Genomic DNA, 21255 nt, shown 5'->3' on the forward strand with positions numbered 1-21255 from the left:
GGAATTTATTCCCTCCTGAAAGATATCCGCGCGAGAGGGAAGAGCGCGGACAGAGAGCATTTCCGTGGCCAAGGGCAATTTCCTTCTTTTTTATCGTGCGAACACGGCGCGAGCAGTCGGTATTTTTACGGCGGAGCTGTTCCGCATGTTGGATTACGTCACGCTTCGCGTGGAGCATATCTTCCGGTACATGATAGGCGTAATCCGATCTCACATTTTTTTTTTTCAGCTTTTAATAAGATTTTTGTGCGAATAATCCAGACTTCCGTTCTCACGATAGAGTTACTAATCAGACAATGATCTGCGGAACGCACCGCCTCGTCATCGCCGCCGCCGTGTACGTTTCCTCTCTTGTTAAAAGTAGCGAATTTTAGATCGATCGTATCGGAAGTCGGCCGGCCGTTCGTTCACAAACGGTATCTCACGGGGCGGAAATTACGCCGGCCGGAGATAGCGAAAAAGCGCGGAAATTGCGACAGACAAGTCGCGTCTTGTTTTACATCTCTAGCGTATGCACTCGGGTGATGAACAACCTCCGCGCAAGTCGCGCCGCCACGGACGACCGTCCCCTTTCTTCTCGCTTTCCGCGCCGCCATCGTAATATCCCCATAATTCATACGAGAAGAAAGAGTAAAGAGATTACGTTGTCCAGCAGAGGAGCGCTGCAGCTTTCTTCTGTAAAGCTACAGCGTCTCCCTGCAAGCTGTAGGTGCGTCCGCAGCCAATTACAGTTTTAGACGCGCTGTCTTGAAAATACCGTCCTGTCATCGCTGAAAGTTATAATTCCTGACTTCTTTTCTTCGTAACTAGATTAATACGAGGTAAATTTCTATATAATTTAGAATATGCAAAAATTAGATACAATTTCACGACAATTGTTACGCGAACAATGTGTATTGATTTATAGTACGGGCTACAAGAAACTAAGCCAATATAAATTTATATCGTGGAAGACTTTCTAGAGCCACATCGAATGTCTTTTTCCTGCTCAGCCTCTTCCGAATGCACTCGTTCCACATGTTACATCATCTGGCTTGCACCGTCACTCGCAAGCTGTGTGTCTACAAAACGATATATAACAAATTGGCCATTGCGTCATGATTGCAAAAGCGATTGTTTCCGGTTTCTTCAACCAGCGAAAACGATGCAAGTAACACTTCTCTTGCACAATGTAATATCTCGATTTCTAAAATTTGTGAATTATTCGAGCGATCGGCATTCGGTAGATTGCATCCGGCTTTTCTATTTGAGCATCACGATTACGGCATTGCGCAAAGGTTGCAAAACGTACCGTATTTAAATTCGTGTTCATTTTCTTACGCAATGCAAATTCTCCCGCTGCTGAAATTGATGACTAATGATTTTAATGAACGGTTATTAATATCTCAGCGGCCTATAATCGATACATAAAAAAAAATTGAGTGTAATAGTTGACGAAGATTCTTATTATCATAAAAATTGCTGCGATTGCCAATTTCGAACAGCAATATAAATGCATTTGCAATATCTTCTAGACAGAAGCTGTCATCTAATTGTTATATATCTGTGTAACTTTCGGCCGTTGCAATACCGTCCTGTGTGGTAATTTGACGTTGATTAAGACAAAGTATCGAGGCGAATGTCTTGTATTTCCTTCGCGTCTCTTCCGATGACAAAGCTAGTTTCGTGCATCAAAGGGTGCATTAGTTCGTAGCACCCGTAGATCAGGGAATGAGATGCACCCAGAGCGTCGCTGATTTTCATTTCGCGTGCTCGCCAGCCGTGGAGTTCCACGAAGGTTCTTTACCTCGCCCTACGCAATCCCTTAAATGTGACGTACTTAATTGCTGATGCGATAAAAACAGACATGTCTCTCTATCATTCTATTTTTCTCCACAAATAAGCTGTTATTTCTCTTAATTATACATAGATATATGAAGGTATATTACGGTACTACGAGCTAGAAAAGAGGAAACAATTAAAATTACGACAATAATTCCTTATTCCTACGCTTATTACGTTAAAATAAATTTATTTTTTTGGGGGGGGGGGCTATTTTTGATACGAAATGACGTGTACAATACGTAAATTAATTTAACAAATGTCAAAGGTAAAGTATCTCTGTCGTTTGTAAACGATACCATGATCACGTTTATCGCTGCGGACTGCAAAATTGCACGGATGCGCAAGTAACATCATAATACCTCCATTTAATGAATTACGTATCTTTTTTCGTCCGCAACAAAATACGCCGGCGTGGCTCGAAAAAAAAGCGTTGCTATCAAAAGGTGGAACACGATAAGCGGACTTGCTCATTAAATCATACAAAGGGCGTTGACAAAGCCGCCACGAGAACGACGAGTCGACCCTCAAAGACGAGCACTCCCTCTTTGCAACTATAACCGCTTCGTGTTACCAAATGCATGACAGGATTCTGCAATGCAGAAAACACCGCTAGATAATTTCGTACACGCTACTCAATTTTTTATCCACTCCTCTTCCCGCTTCCCGAAAGCCGTTTAAATAGTCCACGGAACGTACAATGTCACAGGATTTTTCCATTTTGTATAAAGCAGTACTGTAGAAACAGTAGTATACGCTAAAGCTTCTAAAAAAGTTAAGTCAGGAGGTAACCCGGTCCCTAAAAAAATTATGTTTCATGAATGTTAAGTTTAAAAAATACCTCTTAAAACACAATTTGTTTTATTAGTATATCACTGCTTTCCGACTAACGTTTCACAAAATTGTAACGCTCCGTGAGCATTACGAGACATTACGCGATGTTTCCAACTGAGAAAGATATTTTTCACATTTTTAATTGTGAAAAGAGAGCTGCAACAAAAATTTTAATTATTCATTAATAATATAAATATGATACGCATTTATTTTGTACCTTTGTCCGTAGATACTTGGTTTCTTTAAATACCCATTTATTTTATTAATATCCGAGAAATGTATCGTGTTGCTCACAAAACTTGAAAACGCTGCTTTTGAACAGGGGGAATGAAGTCTTCTCTGAAATATGTCGACATTTGGCGGAAATACCTCGGAACATTCATTCGCGAGGAAAAATCTCGTCTGTAGAAAATAGCGTTCTCGGTCATGACGATGCGCTCTCGGAAGCACGGGCAACGTCTTAATTAACTCGCTTCATTGGCGAATTCTACGGACATCCTCTTCTTTTCTTCAACCTTCGTTCCTCCGCGCCTTATAAATCCCTCTTACATCCCAGGCATTTTTCACGGCCTGTATTCTACGACCGAAAAACCTTACACTGGTAGATCCGTCCAGCTTTCGGCCCGGCCGTTAAATCCATTAGCCGTTGCTGTCGGCGGAATGAAAAAGAGGTGGCGAGATCATGGTGGATGGTGGTAAAATCGAGGAATCACACGCGCATCACGTACAAAACCTGGGAAGAAACTTCGTTATGAGAGAACTTGTCGTCTCGCGGCGATCTCTGGTTGGGGTCAGAGGTTTTCCATTTGGAAAGTCCGTAGGATTTTACCACTATTCTGCCCCTTATGTCCTCTGCCACCCTTTATTCGTCGTTTGCACCGTTCTTTCTTATCCTTTTGTAAGAGACTTTTCAACTACTCGAATCTTGTTTCGGCGAAATTTCCCTTGATCGACCGTCTGATCATCTGAAATGGCATTGCCGGAGTAGAAGTGGCCAGGCGTTGGCAGCATAAATATTTGCAAAGAAAATAGAACTAAAAGACTACTCGCATTTAATTTTTTAACTGCGTACACAGAAAAAAAGTTAATATTAAATCAACAATCTGTGTTTCATATGTAAGCAAGAATATAAAATCTTCTTGGAAGAATTTCTAATCTTAAACAGACATAATTTGCTTATATCAAGAAAATTTTTCTCTTCATGTAAGTAAATTATGTCTGTTTAAAGCTATAAATTTTTCTAAGAAGATTTTATATTCTTGTTTATATATGAAACAAAGATTGTTGATTTGACACTAAATTTTTTTCTGTGTACCTGTTTTCAATTTACAGAAAAAAAACATTTTCTTATTCTTTGTGGCTCTTTTATATGAATGACGACATTTTAATGAAAGTGCAATAACTAATTATTCTTTTTCCCAACACGGATATATTTCGCTTTTTATCCTAGATATTTTTCCTTCCGTGTTGCTTACATTATTTGCAATGCCCAAACAGCATATTATCAATTTATATGAGATCAAACAGCGTATTATAAAGTTGTTGATCCTGCGTCTAGTCATAATGTTGACTGTTCATCAGATGGAATTACATCCAAACGGATCGCCTCAATTTGGTCGAAGCGATTACACGAGCGGCGAACTCGCGCTAGTTAGCGAATTTTGGAAAATAATATTTGGATAGGAACGTTCATGCGGTGTACTCACGCATATCGTGCGAAGGAAGTTATCGAAATTTCGTGGAGAACGTTCCGCTACTACCCCTTCAAACATGGCTGCTGAAAAACTGATAATGTTTCGGAATTTCTTGTTTCTAAGCGCCATTATAAATGTAGGACATAAAATAGAGTATATATATATATATATATATATATATATATATATAATTCAGTGGGGAAAGAGAGAGAAGCGTTCGCGTTTGTGACGTGTCGAAAGTTATCGTTTCGACAAACTTGAAAGCTTGTGATTTAGCTTTCACGTTTTATTACTTATTCATATTATCTCACACACTTAAAGTGTTGCGCCACGTAACGAGACAGTACGTCAAAGATAATATAATTAATCCATTATTTTTCATTATTTCTTTCTTTGTCACATTTTGTTCGTAACGTTGAGAATTTTCCTCTCAGGATACACTTACGCGAATTCTCAGGTGTTAAATGCGCTATTTCTCTCATGCGCGAGACAGGAGATCAGTTCTGAGGAAGTAGCTAGAGATGGGCGACAATATCCTTGAAAATTGCAGCAAGTAGGTACGTGTAAGGGCTGCTTCGTGTAATAAGAAACTTCGCGGAAATGAGCATCAATTTGCTGCTATTAAATTTCGTAAGAGAGCCAAGATTCCTCATTTACTTCGTTACATCTTTCAACTCGTTACCGTGAACGCGCAGCGTCCCGTACTTGCGATTAATGTTAGCGCGATGTTAACTTAATCCCATCTAATGGAGAATAAAATACGAGACTTTTGACAATATGTTTACATCACTATTCGCGAAATGCATTTTTATTCTTTGATAAAACATATAACGTACAATACGACAATATATATATATATATAATCCAATGTAATCGTCTTAATAAAACGAAATCGATATATATATTAATACGAATGAATAAATGTGAATGCATACGAATACATATAGCTCGTAAATACGCTGTAAAGTTTGATTAACCGTTACACCTAAATAATAAAACGAAATAATTATTTTTAATTAACTGGACCATATTTTTTTCGACCGTCTTTGCATTTTTTTGTTTAAGCCCCGACGCTTAAAAGGTTAATAAATCTCGTGCGTTGTTGTTTTATAAGTCTTGGAACCTGGTGCCATGGCACTTTTTAACGGCAGTTTCGCTCATTATACTCTTTTCAAACTATCCGAAGTCTTGAAACACCATTGTGCTCCTAAGTGTTTGTAATGACCGCGGTTAAGATTGTTGGAGCTTTTTTTTCAGAGCAAGCATTCAGACCTGCTTGGCGTCCCTTTCAAGACGCGGTTGGCAGGAGGTTAATTTCGCGTGGCAAAGTAGCAGGACAGGTTGTAGATTGCATCGTTCGTGTCGCGGGAGCACCGATTGCATAGAGGGTGCGAGGTTTCTCGGCGTTTAAGAAGAAAAGGGAGCGAGTTGCGCGAGAGAAGCAGTGGTAAACGAAATCGTAGGGAACCGCGCCGTTTGTTAGAAATTCTTGCACCTTCCCCAGGATTCAACCGTCCAACCCTACAATGTTGCGCGAGCTTGTAACTGCTTTCCCTCCCTCTCTCTATTCGTGTTTGCGACTCGGTCCCCTCGAGAGAGTGCGTAAGGTGAACCGTTCCATTTTACACGGTCTACGTACGTTCATTCTTCCGTTAATCCACTTACGGAAATTGACTTGCTGTAATCCAGCTGTAATCCAAAAAAGGGATACCTTGTTCGAGTTTTATTGCAATTCCGAGTGTGTTTACGGCAATGAACTAAAGTGGTCCCGAGCGTAACTCGATTTTGAGATCTCTCTCCTCGAAAACAATTAAAAATTTTAAATGGAGAATATTTTGAGAAAGCTGTTGCTTTCAACTAATAAAACGTTCGAAAATAAGTACATTTCACACTTGTACGCGGTAATTCGCTGTAGCTTGTTTACTTCGGCCCAACGAGAGGATCCTTTAATGAACACTCTTGCAGCGCGAACCGTCACCCGCATAATCATGGCCATTGATCGCGGTCGACGTGCTCCCGGCTACGGCAGCCTAGAAAGGATCATGTCCTTGGCATAAGGGTGCGCCATGAAAAACGACATACCTGTCACAACCTCGCTTACCTTAATCGATGGAGTTAGCGGCGTGTTACCGGTAACGCGCGTACAAAAGCGGCCTTTCCGGTATGCGACGGCGATCAAACTGCCTCGATGGAGCTCCGAACGAAAAGAAGAAGACAAGGAGAGAGAGAGAGAGAGAGAGAGAGGGGGGGGGAGAGAGAAAAGTGAAGGAGAGTACTGAGCGGAAAGGAAACGATAAAACGGAGCGTAAAGGAACAGGTCCGGATTGGCGGCGGATATAGGCTTTACAGCGGCGTGGAAAATAGAGCGGAAATAGAGCTCGCTCGGAAAAGTTTCATGGAGGCGGGATTTCTTTGGGAGCACAATGCTGAATTTACACTGTCGCGTGAAAAAGGTGGTGCGAAGACGTTTCATTCGTTAGTTTTGACCCGTGGCGTTTACTCAACGTCCGCCCGGCTCCTTTGTACCCTGAAGGATCCGGGGGCATCCTTTACCCCGGACACGGATGCAGGCTCTCTCTTTTTCTCGAGGGAGAAGCTGTGCATAGTTTTTCAACTGGTTCGATTTATTTTAACGAGAAACCGATGCACACGCGCGCAGCAAGAAAACGAACGAGGTTGTTATAGTTAGATTGATTTTCTCGAGTGAAAAATGCAGGTGTGAAAAATAAAGTAAAATCGATTGTCTAGAGAACGAATGCATTTTCTCCCGTTTTTGACGGATCATTTTCTTAAGCGATGTTATAAAATCACAAACTGCTCTTTATTTGGCGCGTATATTGCATAAAACGAACTCTAACTGATTAATATGTAATTATTTTTTTCGGAACATATTACTGCATCGGGTTTTTAATCTCTATATTGCATCGAATAAGACGTCATCAATAATTCTTCCCTTAATCCCGATTTTAAATGCGATATTCAAGTTGTCGGTGCATAAACGATACCCATCGTCGAATTACCAATATTGTCCGATCAATGCAGGCTGTATAACCGTTCACACCCGAGCCATAAACCGTCGACGATTGACAATTGCAGTGAAACGCGTCAAATATAAATATAACGCCTCAACTTTTCCGATTTTGCTCTATTGCTGTCGAACACAAACTGTCCGACAGGAAAATATTTTCTCTGTACACACTCGCACGCGCGTCTCTCTCTCTCTCTCTCTCTGTGTGTGTGTGTGTGTGTGTGTTTCGTGTGTATGTGTCCATAACGCGACAAACGCGAACGATCTTTGTCGTCTCGAAGACGCGGCGTGGCACGTCGCGCAAAAACATTTCTCTCCTCGGTTTGCTGGCGGGCATGTACGTGCAGAAGATCCCGGAGAGCTGCGGAGGTTACCGTTACAAAACGTTGAGGCTATTAAGCCATCAGCGACGGGATTTTATCCTGGTTTCTACGACCGCGACGACGACGACGACGACGACGACGAGAACGACAACGACAACGACAACGACAACGACGACGACGACGACGACGACGACGACGACATTACCGTTCTTTCTGCTGCCGTTGACGTTCTGCTTAGATGACTGTAACTACTGCGCTTCGGCTCTCTCGCCTCCCTGATACTGTCACGGATGATTTATGACGTCGTCTTTACTCAACATCAGAGTCACTATCAACAGGTATGCGAAAATACGATGGAATCAACTTATTGATCTTGATAATGTCATTTTCTGTCGTTACGTACTCGTGAAGTGACAATTTCGCTGGAGTACGCAGAAATGGATGAAATTGATGTTTACGCAAGACGACGTGCGGGTATGCGTGTGTGTAATCCGATAAGAACCGAATAGATGAAGAGCATGGAGAAATTAAAGTTCAAACATAAAACGCGGCTCCGATGAATAAATAATACACACGCGTACGTGATATCAGAATTCATATTATTTTTACGAATAACAAATTGAATAATTTAATCTATCGAAAAATTCATATATCATTTGAAATAAAATTGTAGACGGAATGCACAAAGCTCTTTGCCATAGGTGTAATTTTGTTTGTTTATATACAGTCTATAGTGCGCTGATACAGGATTGTCTCCAGCTCTACGCGTTCGTATGCGTTTGTTGACGACGTGTGCGCCATTGCGCTTCTCTCCTCTCTATTCTTCATCTTTTTCTCTGACGACATTATCTGTTATTCAAAGAAGCTCGACAGGATTTGTGCTGCTGACGGCGAAACATTTGAATTTTTGTCCATGTATAATCTCTGACATTTCTCTTCTTCGCCTTTTTCTCATCTCCGTTGATCTTTCTATCCGCGCTTCTTCTTGTAACGTACGTGGGCGTTTATCTATAAACCATGTTAAACCAGCGTTGGTTTTTCCGATAGCAGCATTGTCTTCGTAGACGCACGTAATTATTCATCGCGCGTTACAAAATCTCTCTTAGGCAAACGTAGGACTGATCTAATTTCCGTTTCAATTCTTTATTTTGTCGCTCTCTCTCTCTCTCTCTCTCTCTCTCTCTCTCTCTTTCTCTCAATGCAGCGGAGATATTGGAAATTTAATAAAATTTCAACGACGTATATAGGAAGTGCTCGCCGCTATTTTTCGAACGTCATGAAGATTTCAGAGGAGCTATTTAAAGAATACAATTTTTGTACTATATCGAATTTCCTACGACAATCCCTTAAGGAATGAAGGTTTCGCTCTTCCCGATGATGAAAGAGATGCAATTCTGTTTCACGGGAAGTTATTGTCTTGCAAGCCGATGCAAGCTGCATTTCCCATGGTGCCATTGTCCGTCCGAGCGTGGATTATTACTACTGTTTCCTTCAGCGAAAACCTGTAATAGTCTGGAAGCGAGCTTACGAGACGCTGAGTCACGAAACGTTTGTATTGAAGATTGCTCGCAAGATCTTAATGGATGGATTTTCTTAGCGGATTTCCGAACGATATTTTCAGGAAACGAGTTTCCGCACCGGAAGTCAGACTAGAAAGAAAATAATATCGTTCGCGTTTGTTATCGATTTATGCTGCAGCTCTCGCTCTCCGAATTACAGCTCTTCCGGAGAGGACCTGGCCGTTGCTGTGGAGTTCCGCCATCGTTTCGACATTATCGTGAGCCGTTAACAACGGCAATGCTCGTATTCCGTCCGCCGTTACCGTCAGACCGCCTTTATCTCGGCGACAATTACTCATTGTTCGAGGTGACCTGGCAGGATACATTCAAAGTTTCGTTCCGCCGCGCCCTTGCGTCTCGCCCGTCTCGCTCTTTGTCCGCTACGATGTGTATTGTGTGCTTGGCTGACCACGCGTTGACCAGCGTCACTTACGAAGCTCCGAAAGAACAACACGCGCGCGCGCGCGCGCGCGCGAGCGAACGAGCGAACGAGCGCGAGCATATCGGTATGGCGCAAAGATGTCATCATATTTGTCGCATTGCGGAAACTTTCGCGGCCAATCACGGCGTGAGCCGCATGAGAAATTATTCTGAGATGTAGGGAACGGGAGCCGGCACGCCGTCGAACGGAAGTCGATCCTCTCGCGAGATCGGAAACTTGGAAACGAGCCCGCTCTCACGACCGAGCGGCACCGGTTTCACCTCTTGATGAGGGAATCCTCCCGTGCGTAATTATCAATTCCACGGCGGTTTATTCGGTTCCGCGTCACGAGCGCGTCGAATTTTTTTACGAACCTATTAGACACGTCTTTATTTCCTTTTATCTTTACTGCGGGATATAAAAACAGATTTAAAGCATTTGAAAAATTCAGCTGGAGACAGAGATTGCAATATCGTATTTCATTCAATATATACAGAGGAAGGAGGACTGGAACGTTTCGACACGAATTTCAAGCGATTGCATATTTATGCATATTTTTCTTAATGTTAGTAAGTTATGGTACATTGTCTCGTACGTACCGTCGTACGTTTCTGCAACCAAGAAAGCGTCCGGGGGCGATATATCTGGTCGCTGGCACTTGTGTATACGTACCATTATTTATTGTATAATTCGTTGCTGTCATGGTTAGTGTCCTCAAGTTAATGTATGACACGGTATACCGCGTCGCGAGATATTTGGCGAACAGAGGACTGGTTTCCTCCAGTTTATTCGTATCCTAAGTTGGTTAAATTACTTAGCCGCATAATGGAGCCGGCTTTCGTGGTTCGGTGACGTTTATCTTGTTATTTAGTATTCCGTTTTTCTTTCTCCCCGCGCGCGTGCGCGCGCTCGTGTCGCTTGATCATATAACTAAATATTTACACGAAACTTCGGTTTATAAAGGTTCACGAAGGTGGATAACGGCGCGACAATAGCGCGCACTCTGCTTAATTAATATCACATTTTGTCGCAAATTTTATTTTGCAAGTCTTCAATTAATTATTTTCCAAGCCTCTTGCCTATCACACCCCATGCCCAGCCATTTCCTTAATTAATTCATGTGCGCAACAGGCGATAGAATTTACCAAGTAACAAAACGCCAAACACAACATTTGTTTCTCCCGCTTTTGCGTACTGAGTTGCCGTAGATATCGCTTTGAGTTGCTACACGCAGTTTGGCGAAACTGATGGAGCACACACGATTACAAAACAATTATAAACGGCGATAACACAAAGTAAACGCTTTGTCAACACATAGAGAGAGAGAGAGAGAGAGGAGGGGGAGGGGGGAGGGATTTTCACAATCCTTTGGTTTACACGCGACTTCATAATATCAATGTAATCAACGAGATTGAACCTGCAGGGTACTCGTGTCACGTGAGGGGAAACTTTTTACGGGTACGTGCGCTAACTGCCCCCTGATTCTCCTCGTTTACGATTTTACATAACGCGTTATCAATTACACATGCCGTTGTTTGCATAACGACACGATGCTAAGCGGAGCACTCGCGCACCAACCGACTCGCCTTCCTTCCTTCCTTCCTTCCACTCTCTTTTGATTCTACCTCGCTCGTTCCGCGAGCCAGTTAAATTACTTAGCCGCACAATAGCCGAGCGTCGGTGCTTTGATGACGTTTGCCTGTATAATCTCAATCCCGTGATGGTGGGTGCGCGTGTCCTGAGACAATGGAGCCGTCGTCTAGAGTCTAGACGGTCGCGTATCTGGGTACTGTGCAGGTGTATTCAGGTGCATTGCCGTTGTTGTTCGCGCGGGTACGTGCAAACAAACGCTCGCCCGCTCGCGCGCCCGCGATATCATGCCCGTCGTTAGGCCACGTTTGCACGCCTAAACTACCCTTTTGTGCCTCGTAGGGAGAGAAAAGCATGGAGAGAGGAGCATGGAAAAAGATTTCGCGTAAAGAAAGTGAACGGTTATCCTTGGACCGTGGATGCGTAGGAAGCTCGCGTGAGAAATGGGTCCGTTTCTTCTTCGCATCTTTTCAAGCGCGACAGCTATTGCGCGAGTTATATTATTAACATTGAAAATAGACTCGTCACGCTCGCCAACTGTATACCCACTGGCGATGGCTCGACTGTCCACGGTGAAATTAATCTAACGCTGTTAACCCAAAGCGGTTTCAATTTCTCTCTCCGGTACATCGGCGAAAGGCAAACGTTTGGAAAGGCAACACGGTAATTACTTCCGGTTGCCATGTGAAACTCGGAATATCTTTGTATATAAATTTATTAAATGTTTATTGATATATTCTCTGTGCACGGAGATACAATCGGTAGACGCGACTAATGGGCGTTTAAGGAAATCGCTACGTCAAATCTGTTACATTGTTGCCCCAAGGGAAAATTCTGTTCCCATATTTACCGAGCGCTCACGATTCAAATCAAATTCTCATTTGCTTGAAAATAAAAGTCACTTTTCTTCCGCCGCGCGCCACCGTCTCTCAAAGCGCCTGATACTTGCTCTCTCCGCACTCTTTAGATCTACGTTTCCAATTAACGCCTGACGTTGTGGACGGTAGCTTTTAGGTGGCCGAGGCTGCGTTCCGTTTTCCTCTCACGAGCTCCTCGGCAAATTACTTTTTAAGTGTCTCGCCGACATTACCGGACGCCAATGTCGCTTAATGACTGTTCGATTCGTTAGCATGTCCGTGAAACTACCGAGAAGGTCGTAAAGCGTCTGGGAGACTTTACAGAGAAGGTGCTCCATAAAGTGACTGGGGGAAAGCCTTAGAGAGAATATTATGCCTCTTGGATGTTGAAGACTCTTTAAATATATCCAACGATGAAGCGGACACTGTTTTTTTCTTCTTATTACGAAAATATTTAGATGAAATTAAAGCTGGATATTCTCTCTTGTGCATAAAATTATATATACATGTATAAATGCGATTAGTTTATATTAAAAAGTGAATATGATGAATTTGTAAATTTTCGTGCGTCTACAACACGAGTGCTAACTGCAGGTTAGCTTTACTTTAAACATTTATCACGGAAATAATCCACTTTTACACTTTACTCTCCTCCAGAGTTTAATTAATTCCGCGTGATTGCACGTCGGGGACGAAGACTAAAGGGCGAGGTCGTCTTAGCAGTCATAAGCAGACTCTGCTAATCCTCTTAAATGTGAAGGATGGCACTATCTTACCCCTCGAGACGACGTCTTCAAACGCGCTGACTCGTCGGTAATAAAATAGCGCTCTCGGTCGGACGTCTCGGTCATTGCTAGTGCATTGGCTCGTCGAATACTCATTCAATTACGCTGTAAAAGCAATTATCGCGCCCCATTAGTCGATATACAAGTCGATATACACAGCGTGAGAAAATGAAAAACGACGCCTTCAAATCGCTGTCGGTCGCGCGCCGGCTTATACGCGAGCCGACGCGTCGCGTCGCGTCGCTCGATACGAATTGCGGCTTAATCGCGGATGCTGGAGTTCATTGCATCGCCGAAAGCGAAAGCAACTGCTTTTAGCGAGCGTGGGATGGCTGTATGATAATGCCGGCGATGCATTCCCCACGATAACGCGGTGCAGTGACTCGTAGCTTAAAAGCGTGTATGTACATACGCGTGATCGCGAATGTGTGCCGTGACGCCTGTATCATTGTGAAAGTCCGGATTTCTTGCCGGATAGGAATTTTTTTCTCGTCTGTGGCACAAGGTCGCCCGGTGAGACGAGAGGCTTTGCACGGAGGCCAAGTTCATTAAATGTTACGAGGCGGGACTGATCGATAAAAATATTTGTCATTTCGTGCACATGTACGTTTCTCTTGCGGCTGAAAACGTATGTTGCATAAAATGCATCATTATAAATATGTTGTGAAATCTAATTTATACTGTTTTGATAGTTTAAATCAACTGATGTTGATTCAAGAGTTCTGTTCTTAAAATTTAGAGAGAAAATGAAAGATCAGTTATTTTCGATTATACGTATATATAACCTGTAATAATAGACTAATCGATATGCAAGTTATATAAATTGAAAGTTGACCAAATTATTTTAATTAGTTGACCAAGTTATTTTTAATTTAATCTTGCGAGTTTAATTTTGAGTGTATATTGATGTCATCCATGTTTAAATACGTTTTTATGTACAGAAACTAAGAGTGATTTAGTTTTCTCTCTTAATTAAATTTGATTTCATTAAAAATGACGACAGTTAAAACTAGCGATTTTGTTAATTGAACGAATTATCAGATTTTATTAGAGTTTTGACCCAAATTTAATGGAATGAAATTAATTCGCAATTAAATGGATAATATTCGAAAAGGTTACGCTGCTGATTGTGAGACTACAGGTCAATGATAATTATATTATAACATGATTACGTATATATTAAAGATATCTTCAACATTTAAATTGATAGTATAAATGTCAAATATTATCATGTTTTTTTGGGGGGAGCGCTGCATTGGTTTGTAATCTGCGGCAGCATGCTAATTATTGGACCGAAATATAATAACCATTGACTTTTAGTGGTTTTCCACAAGTATTCTAGTTATTTCATATTTTAATTGCCACTGATGTATGCATGAAGTGGAAAATTGCAATCGTGATAGAACGATATTGCACATTAATAGCATATAAATTACAAAACGTTGGTTTCGTATAATTGCCATTCATAATAACATATTGGTTTTGTTATTAATTGCGTATACATATATATAAAATTAAATGTTATACAATATAATATATAATTAAAAAAAAATTTCACGTAAACAGGAATGACTAGTTAAAGTTATATGTAAAAAAATAATTATTTAGAGATTGTGATAATTTTGTAACATTTTTCTGTAAATAATGAAATCTTTGTTATGAGAATATTCAATATTTATGACATTTAAATGTCTACATTTAGCCGACAGTCGTTTTCTTTCTCATATAAGTTTATTTAATTGGTCCTAATATTTAACATGATGATATAATTAATGTTTCAAAGCTGTTGACTTTTTCAGTATTAAATATAATTATGTCTGTTACGATAAGTATGATATTCGTAATGATTACAAATAATCATATTAATTTATCTCTTCTGCATACGATTTAATAATTTTGTACTATTTGTAACTTGTGTGCATTTGTCAATACAAAAGCGACTTATACGGAAATATCACTATCGATACACTTGCTATTTTCTATGTTTATAACTGCAGGTATAAATGTAATTACAAAGTATGACTTGTAATTAGAAAGGATCATCTTGGACAACACGTACATCCAAAATCTAAATATAAAGCGCCTTAAAGAAATAAATTATTTTGAAACAATGTTTTTAAAAAATATCTTTGAGACATTTAAATGACAAGATGTTGTCTTGATTTTAGACATATTATTTGGACGTGCGGTATCTGCAATATTTCGAGTTACTAAGTGCAAAAATTCATGTAATTAAAAGTAGCGATACAATATAAATATACGATAATAATTGAAGATTACCATCGTCGGTCTATCGACATGAGTTCGGTCTGCTGTCTGATAGCCGCGGAAAGTCAAACAGCGAGCGATACGGAGATTCGAAAGTTCCAACCGGCGGCTTCTCCGCACCACGCGAAAAAAAAACATTCGCCGACTTTCGCCGCGTAATCCCACCGTTATTCATAGCCGCGGCGGCATTATCCGAGTTCCTAAGTAGGATTACCGAAAGGGCTGCTAACCCGCCTCCACGCTCGCGTAGAGAATCGTAGAAAAAGCTCCGCGAGGGGAAACTTCTTAACTGCGTGATCTTACCCGGCTGCGCGGTGCAAAAGCGCCTTTCCTTTTCTCGCCTTCTCCGCAGTCCTTCCATTCTTGATCCTCGCTCCGCGCGTCCTTCTCGCAGAAAATGGAGATATCCGTGAAACGTCACGGCGCATTGTAATATCCGCGGGGATCCCTCGCGTGCCATCTCTGCTGCTGAGGGGGCCGTCTCATCAGCGGGGCGGAAATGAGAGGAATCGCGTAGGCGGGCGTTGTTGTCGCACGGATAGGACAGCAGTGCGACAATGCAGTGCGGCAGCAATCTCGCCGGCGGCGAAGAGATCAAAAAGAATTAGCACGCTTCGTGTTGCAAACGGAAACGTCGAGTGACTTCGTCGTCGGGAGCTAATCAGGATAGAGATGAGAGTCATCTTATTAATTATCTCATATGTATTCCCCATGATGAAATTGTACTCCTCTTTTTCATTTCATTGTCACCGCAATTGCACGATCACACATAAAAGCGTAAAACGTACATCGGTCGCTATTACCGGTCGCGGAACAATTAAAACCATTCGTTTGACGCACGTCGGTCGTTATTTAACCTCGCGCTCGCGTTACATCGCCATAAAAATATCACGTCCGGCACGGAAGAGAGTCGCGAATTGCGTGCCGCGCGGCTTCGTATTGCCGCTCCGCGATACGGTCTAATCGCGTGGCGGATGTTCGTCAAAAGTGCCGGACGACTACGCGCGTAACGACGCGAATATTTTGCGGCCATCGCGGCATGTGAGAGACGTATGACATGGCCCCGAACTAACCTGCCGCAAACTTGACGTATTGTTTGTCACGCGTGCGGCAAGCCGTTGACGTTAACGCGTTACTATTAATGTAGGGAGTAATTAGAGCAGTTTGTCGAATGTCGATGTAACTTTGCGGCCGTATTTTACGACGGGACTGTCGCGCGGATGTCGTAAACGTCGCTAACGTGGCGCGACTAATAAACATAATGCGCCATTGCTGTTCGAAGTAACGTGCAAGCTGTTTATCGCGATCAAATACGTCGCGCCGTTGATAAGACGCGGTCGAGTTGATTAATTAACGTAGCTTGCAGTTTGTAATTGATTGTTAACTCGTGAATCGTTATGAGACGTTATCTCCTTGCCGATTGGGACTTTTCACTGCTCTGCGTGAGTTCGTCTATATTTTATCAAGTCGCACGGGGAATAGTTGTGCATGGGAAAAAAAAGAGTTTCCAATGGTTTCTACGATGCTCATTGATAATCGAAAAAATAATGTACCGAGAGGCACAAATGTGTTGCTTATTAGCCGTTTTCGTGACGATCTCCGCAGCGATATTGTGGTCGGGCAATAGATTGCGCTAACGGTAAAAGTCTAGACCTGGTACGTACGTACGTCTGGTAACCCTTATTAAACGTCATTTAGCGTTACAGCCGTGTAATTAACAACAGTGCAGGATGAATGACAGAGTAAATGGGAAAAGGACTAATTTATACCACCACAGCTTCGTACGGTTTAGTCTTTGCGTCTGATATAAATTACCTTTATTATACCCGGATGAAACGTCTGTCTTAGAATCGTCGAATCAGGGTTCGAGTAAAATCAACGTCTACACGTGCAGAATTATTCGTTTGTCCGTTCTCAAATGCATGTGTACGGCGAAAGTAATTTGCAAATGTCATCTAGCCGTTGTTTACGAAGACATACGGTGCTTTCGACCGCACTGTACGTTGCACTGTACGAATTGTGCATGCGAGGACAGAGGGCGGACGAAAGCTGGTTTCTTGTATTGCTATTATAATACCTCATTACACGCGTTTCTCGCGTATTAAGACGCCGTCGCGAGCTCGCGCGAAGTCGTGAACGGCTGCAAGAAGGTCGCGATCTAGATCTTGACTTTTGCTAAACCAGTTTGCGAGGCCACGGAGCAGCTCGCTGCAAACACGCTCGAGGCTACTGACCCTTCGTGCTCGCAAACGCGCCACGAGACCTCGCGGTGCGCGGCGCTGCTGCAAGAAATGCTAGAGCCTCGACTTTCCGACCGACAGGAACCATCTTTTTCCCCCGGATTCTTTCTTTTATTAAAAGGTAAAATAAAAAAAAGACTGAAAAGGAAAAAGAGCATATGGCGAGAAGCCGCATACGATATTGCAAAGGACTTTAACATTCAAATATGAAATATTAAATCTCGTTACGTAAGTACGTTGCATTACGAATTTAAATTGGATAAATTAATTTGATGGCACACGTTGAAATTGAAATATGTATATTTTTTTTACGTTTCTTTTATCATATTCATTACACGGATAAATCTGTCGAATCGTACAATAGGAAGTTCTTCGATCTTCCTTTGTGCTTGTTACTTCGTCATTCCTGTGATTGATACAACCGAGATACAGTAAAAAGACTGTTTACCACGCGCGCGCTAATTTGGCTTCATCATCAAGCGGGAAGCTAAATGGGGAGCTTCACGTGGGGACATGTCGCTAGATTAAGTAATGCGTGTCTCGTTGCTGCACGGCCGGTATTGACTGAATTGACAGTCTTCCGCTTGCATGCGTGCGGTCCGTCGGTGCGCATCATCCGAGAGAGCGAGAGAGAAAGAGACTCGGAAAATGAGTGTGTTACAATGGCGTCCATAACGGAGATGTCATCTGTCCGAACAAACTGACGTTAGTTGACCCTAGAAAAATTTCAAGTACGCAACGCACGATCCGTTACTTTGGACGGACGTCCTCATTGATTGAAATAGATGGATTGTCATACACACGCATGCCGGTAACCAACTAGTTCATTGATTACGTCTACATCAAATACGCCAATTCTGTACACTTCCCTGCGATCGATATCGCATTGTGTGTATCGAAATTAATTTCACATTATCCATGTAACGTTAATAATGTGGCCCGATATTATCAGTACAATTATCGGAAGTTTACACGGTTGCAATTTTCATCTAGGATGGACTAATAAAACTTTTTTCTTTTTTTTTTTTAACTTTTGTTCAATATTTGAAAATGGCCATTAAAAATTCAGGCTTATGGATATTTCCATTATGGAGGGGGGGACTGAGGGAGAACTGAGTAATCTCGATAATACAGATCTGGATGAGAGTAACTATACGATGTAGTTGTTACGACCCAAGCGTGCTTCGACGTCGTAGCAATCGATGGAATTTGCCTCCTGCTCCCGCGCTCACCAAACCTCCAGGCTCTCAGGCCGATGACTATTAAATCCTTTTTTTAAAACCGGCTAGGGTTCTGCCGAGCCGTGGGATTGGTTGCTCCCACGGAGAGAGAACGGTACGCGATTAGAAGACATAGTGTGTTTCTCATCCTTGTATCTTGACAGGAGAGTTGCTATTACCCCTCGCTTCAGGATGAGGGTCATGCGGATAGGTCGACCTTTCTTGCCTCTTCCTCTTCTTCTTCTTCTGTTTCTTCCTTTTTCATCTTCTTCCTCCTTCTCTTCTTTTTCCTCCTTCTCTCTTCTCTTGTTCGTTCCCACTCTATTATCTACCAAAAGCGGCGTACGTTAGACGTAAAAGTTTCGTTCTCAATCTCACGATCCGTTCTCGCAGTCGTAGATGTTGAAGAACGGATGAAGAGGCGAAGAGGTGAAGAGAATATGGGCGAACGGGCGGCAGAAGGGTATGCGGGAATCGAGCACGGAACTCTGTGCGCAAACACGACGATTGTATTACATCGAACGTTCCATTTCAACGAGCCATCAGGCATGCATACGAAACCCTTTTAACTTTATACAGCGCACGTCCTTTTTCGATCGCGACGATCGTTTCCACAAAGTTTTATCGAGGCCAGTGGTTTTCGAGAATAATTACTGATCATCGAAAAAATTGGGTAGTTCTTTGAGGGTCATGCAATCTCGGACGGCTTGAGAATACATCCTTTAATAATATATTGATCCCGTAATAATTTGTACGCATAAGTGATGTTCGAGATAATCTATTATGTATACTTATTAATTCGCGAATAAATTGAATTTCATGGTGAAGGTAATTTCATCACTTTAGTGCAGTCACATCATTGGTTAATCGACGTTTCCGGCGGTCGATTTACATACGAGGAACGCAGAATTCTTTGCTACAGTAGCATATTCAAATAGGAACGTAGTTAGCATATTCTACCTCATCATATATTAAGTTTGCACGCTTAATATTCCTAAGTTTCCTACTGTTAAAATTTTATATATGTATCCCATTTCACTTTAAGTTCTAAATCATTTATTACGGTATATGTATAAGAGGCTTTCATTCATATTCAAATTTTCATGCGAACTTCGTCTTGGGTATATTATTTTCACTTTTGTTTTATAGGAAATATCTGTTACTTAAAAAATGTTATATCGATTGTGCTATATTCTTATACGGTTTGTCACAACAATTATAATTAGTATTCAAATATATTCGTGAAGGACGATTAAAAAACATGAATTTATGTATAATTTATGTATATGGAAAAGAATGTTTAATTAAAATGTATCGCAAGCTGCCCGGTCACGTCGGGCGACATTTGGCGCCAGATTGTGTGCAAGAATTTGTTAATTCGACTTGGTTGGCAAGAATTCGTTAATTGGAATGTCCCAGCTTGCTTCCTAATAGAATTAGGTGGAAAGGGAGGTCCACGGTTCCTTTCAGTGGAGCAAAAGATGCGCTCCTTATTACGGTGCAGCATCTGGCATCGTCATTTATTGTGCTTTCGTTCGGCGTTATTGCAACTTTAGGAATTTTAACACCAAAGCGTTAGATTTCGTGCGGAGTGATTAAAGAAACATCACACATTCATTTCTACCATGCTATCTGTTTTCGTATCGAGCGTTGACTATATTATACGTGAAATAAATTAATTTTTAAACAAACCGCAAATTAGTTTCGTAATTCTCAGTTTGCTCTCTATCGAAGGTTGAAACTTGAAAAATTAAAATAAAATCCAATAATAAATATATTATAGATGCAGGCTGCGAATTAAAACGATTTTAATTTATGGGATAATTTTGAATCATTGTATTCACCATAGATAGGTATTCCTAATATTGAATGACATTTTCGTTTTTGTTACAGATTGGAGTAAATTGACATTCTTATGGAGATGCGCTCATCATACATCACGAGGTAAGCAACAATTTTCATACCTGCGCTGCGAATAAATTATCGCATAATTAGATATTGAACGTCTAACCGGTTAGCATCATAAATACTGTGTCTATGTATAGGATAATCCACCGGTTTCTCTCGATGATCGATATTAATTGATATTTTCGTGAAACGTTGCAATGTAAACAGCTTTAATGAGTAATCGGTCGGTTTGAACCGTTGATGCGCCGTCGGTGTTATTAGAACGGAATGCGACATATCGATTCCTGAACGTACGCTCGAATCCGTGCATTTCCGTTCGGTCTGCGAATTCTCGTGGCGTGCCTTCGACATGTGGAGCGTGAAGATGCCAGCGGCATCACGCAAGCACGCGGTCCGTAGCGACCGAAATTAGCTGACCATCATGTTTAGGGATAACGTCTTATGAGATATTTAGCTGTACGTACTTTTCATCGTACGTACCACCTAGGTGCACGTCATAATTTCGACATGATGCATTAGACATAAGAGGAAAGTGGCAAACTGACGTCTATTTATAGTAACGTCATAATAAACCCGTATTTGTAATTTTTTTATTACGAAATAAAATAAAAGAAATTTTTATTAAATTTTAAAACTGTAGAGAGTTATAATTCGTGCTATTTTATCCAGGTAGTACATTATCAGAATAAATTTTATGCTCGAAAATA

At 41.6% G+C, this 21255-nt stretch overlaps 1 protein-coding gene across 1 annotated transcript in view; it reads left to right on the plus strand.

The window, feature by feature from the left end:
• The window catches only part of LOC105198047 (putative polypeptide N-acetylgalactosaminyltransferase 9), a 197252-nt gene that overhangs the window by 77667 nt on the left and 98330 nt on the right, over nt 1-21255 (plus strand). Inside the window, 1 exon segment of the mRNA XM_026134663.2 lies at nt 20534-20584. The gene's annotated coding sequence lies outside the window, so the exon portion shown is untranslated.

This window comes from Solenopsis invicta, chromosome 9 (genome assembly GCF_016802725.1).
Source record: "Solenopsis invicta isolate M01_SB chromosome 9, UNIL_Sinv_3.0, whole genome shotgun sequence".
NCBI classification, from domain to species: Eukaryota; Metazoa; Arthropoda; class Insecta; order Hymenoptera; family Formicidae; genus Solenopsis; species Solenopsis invicta.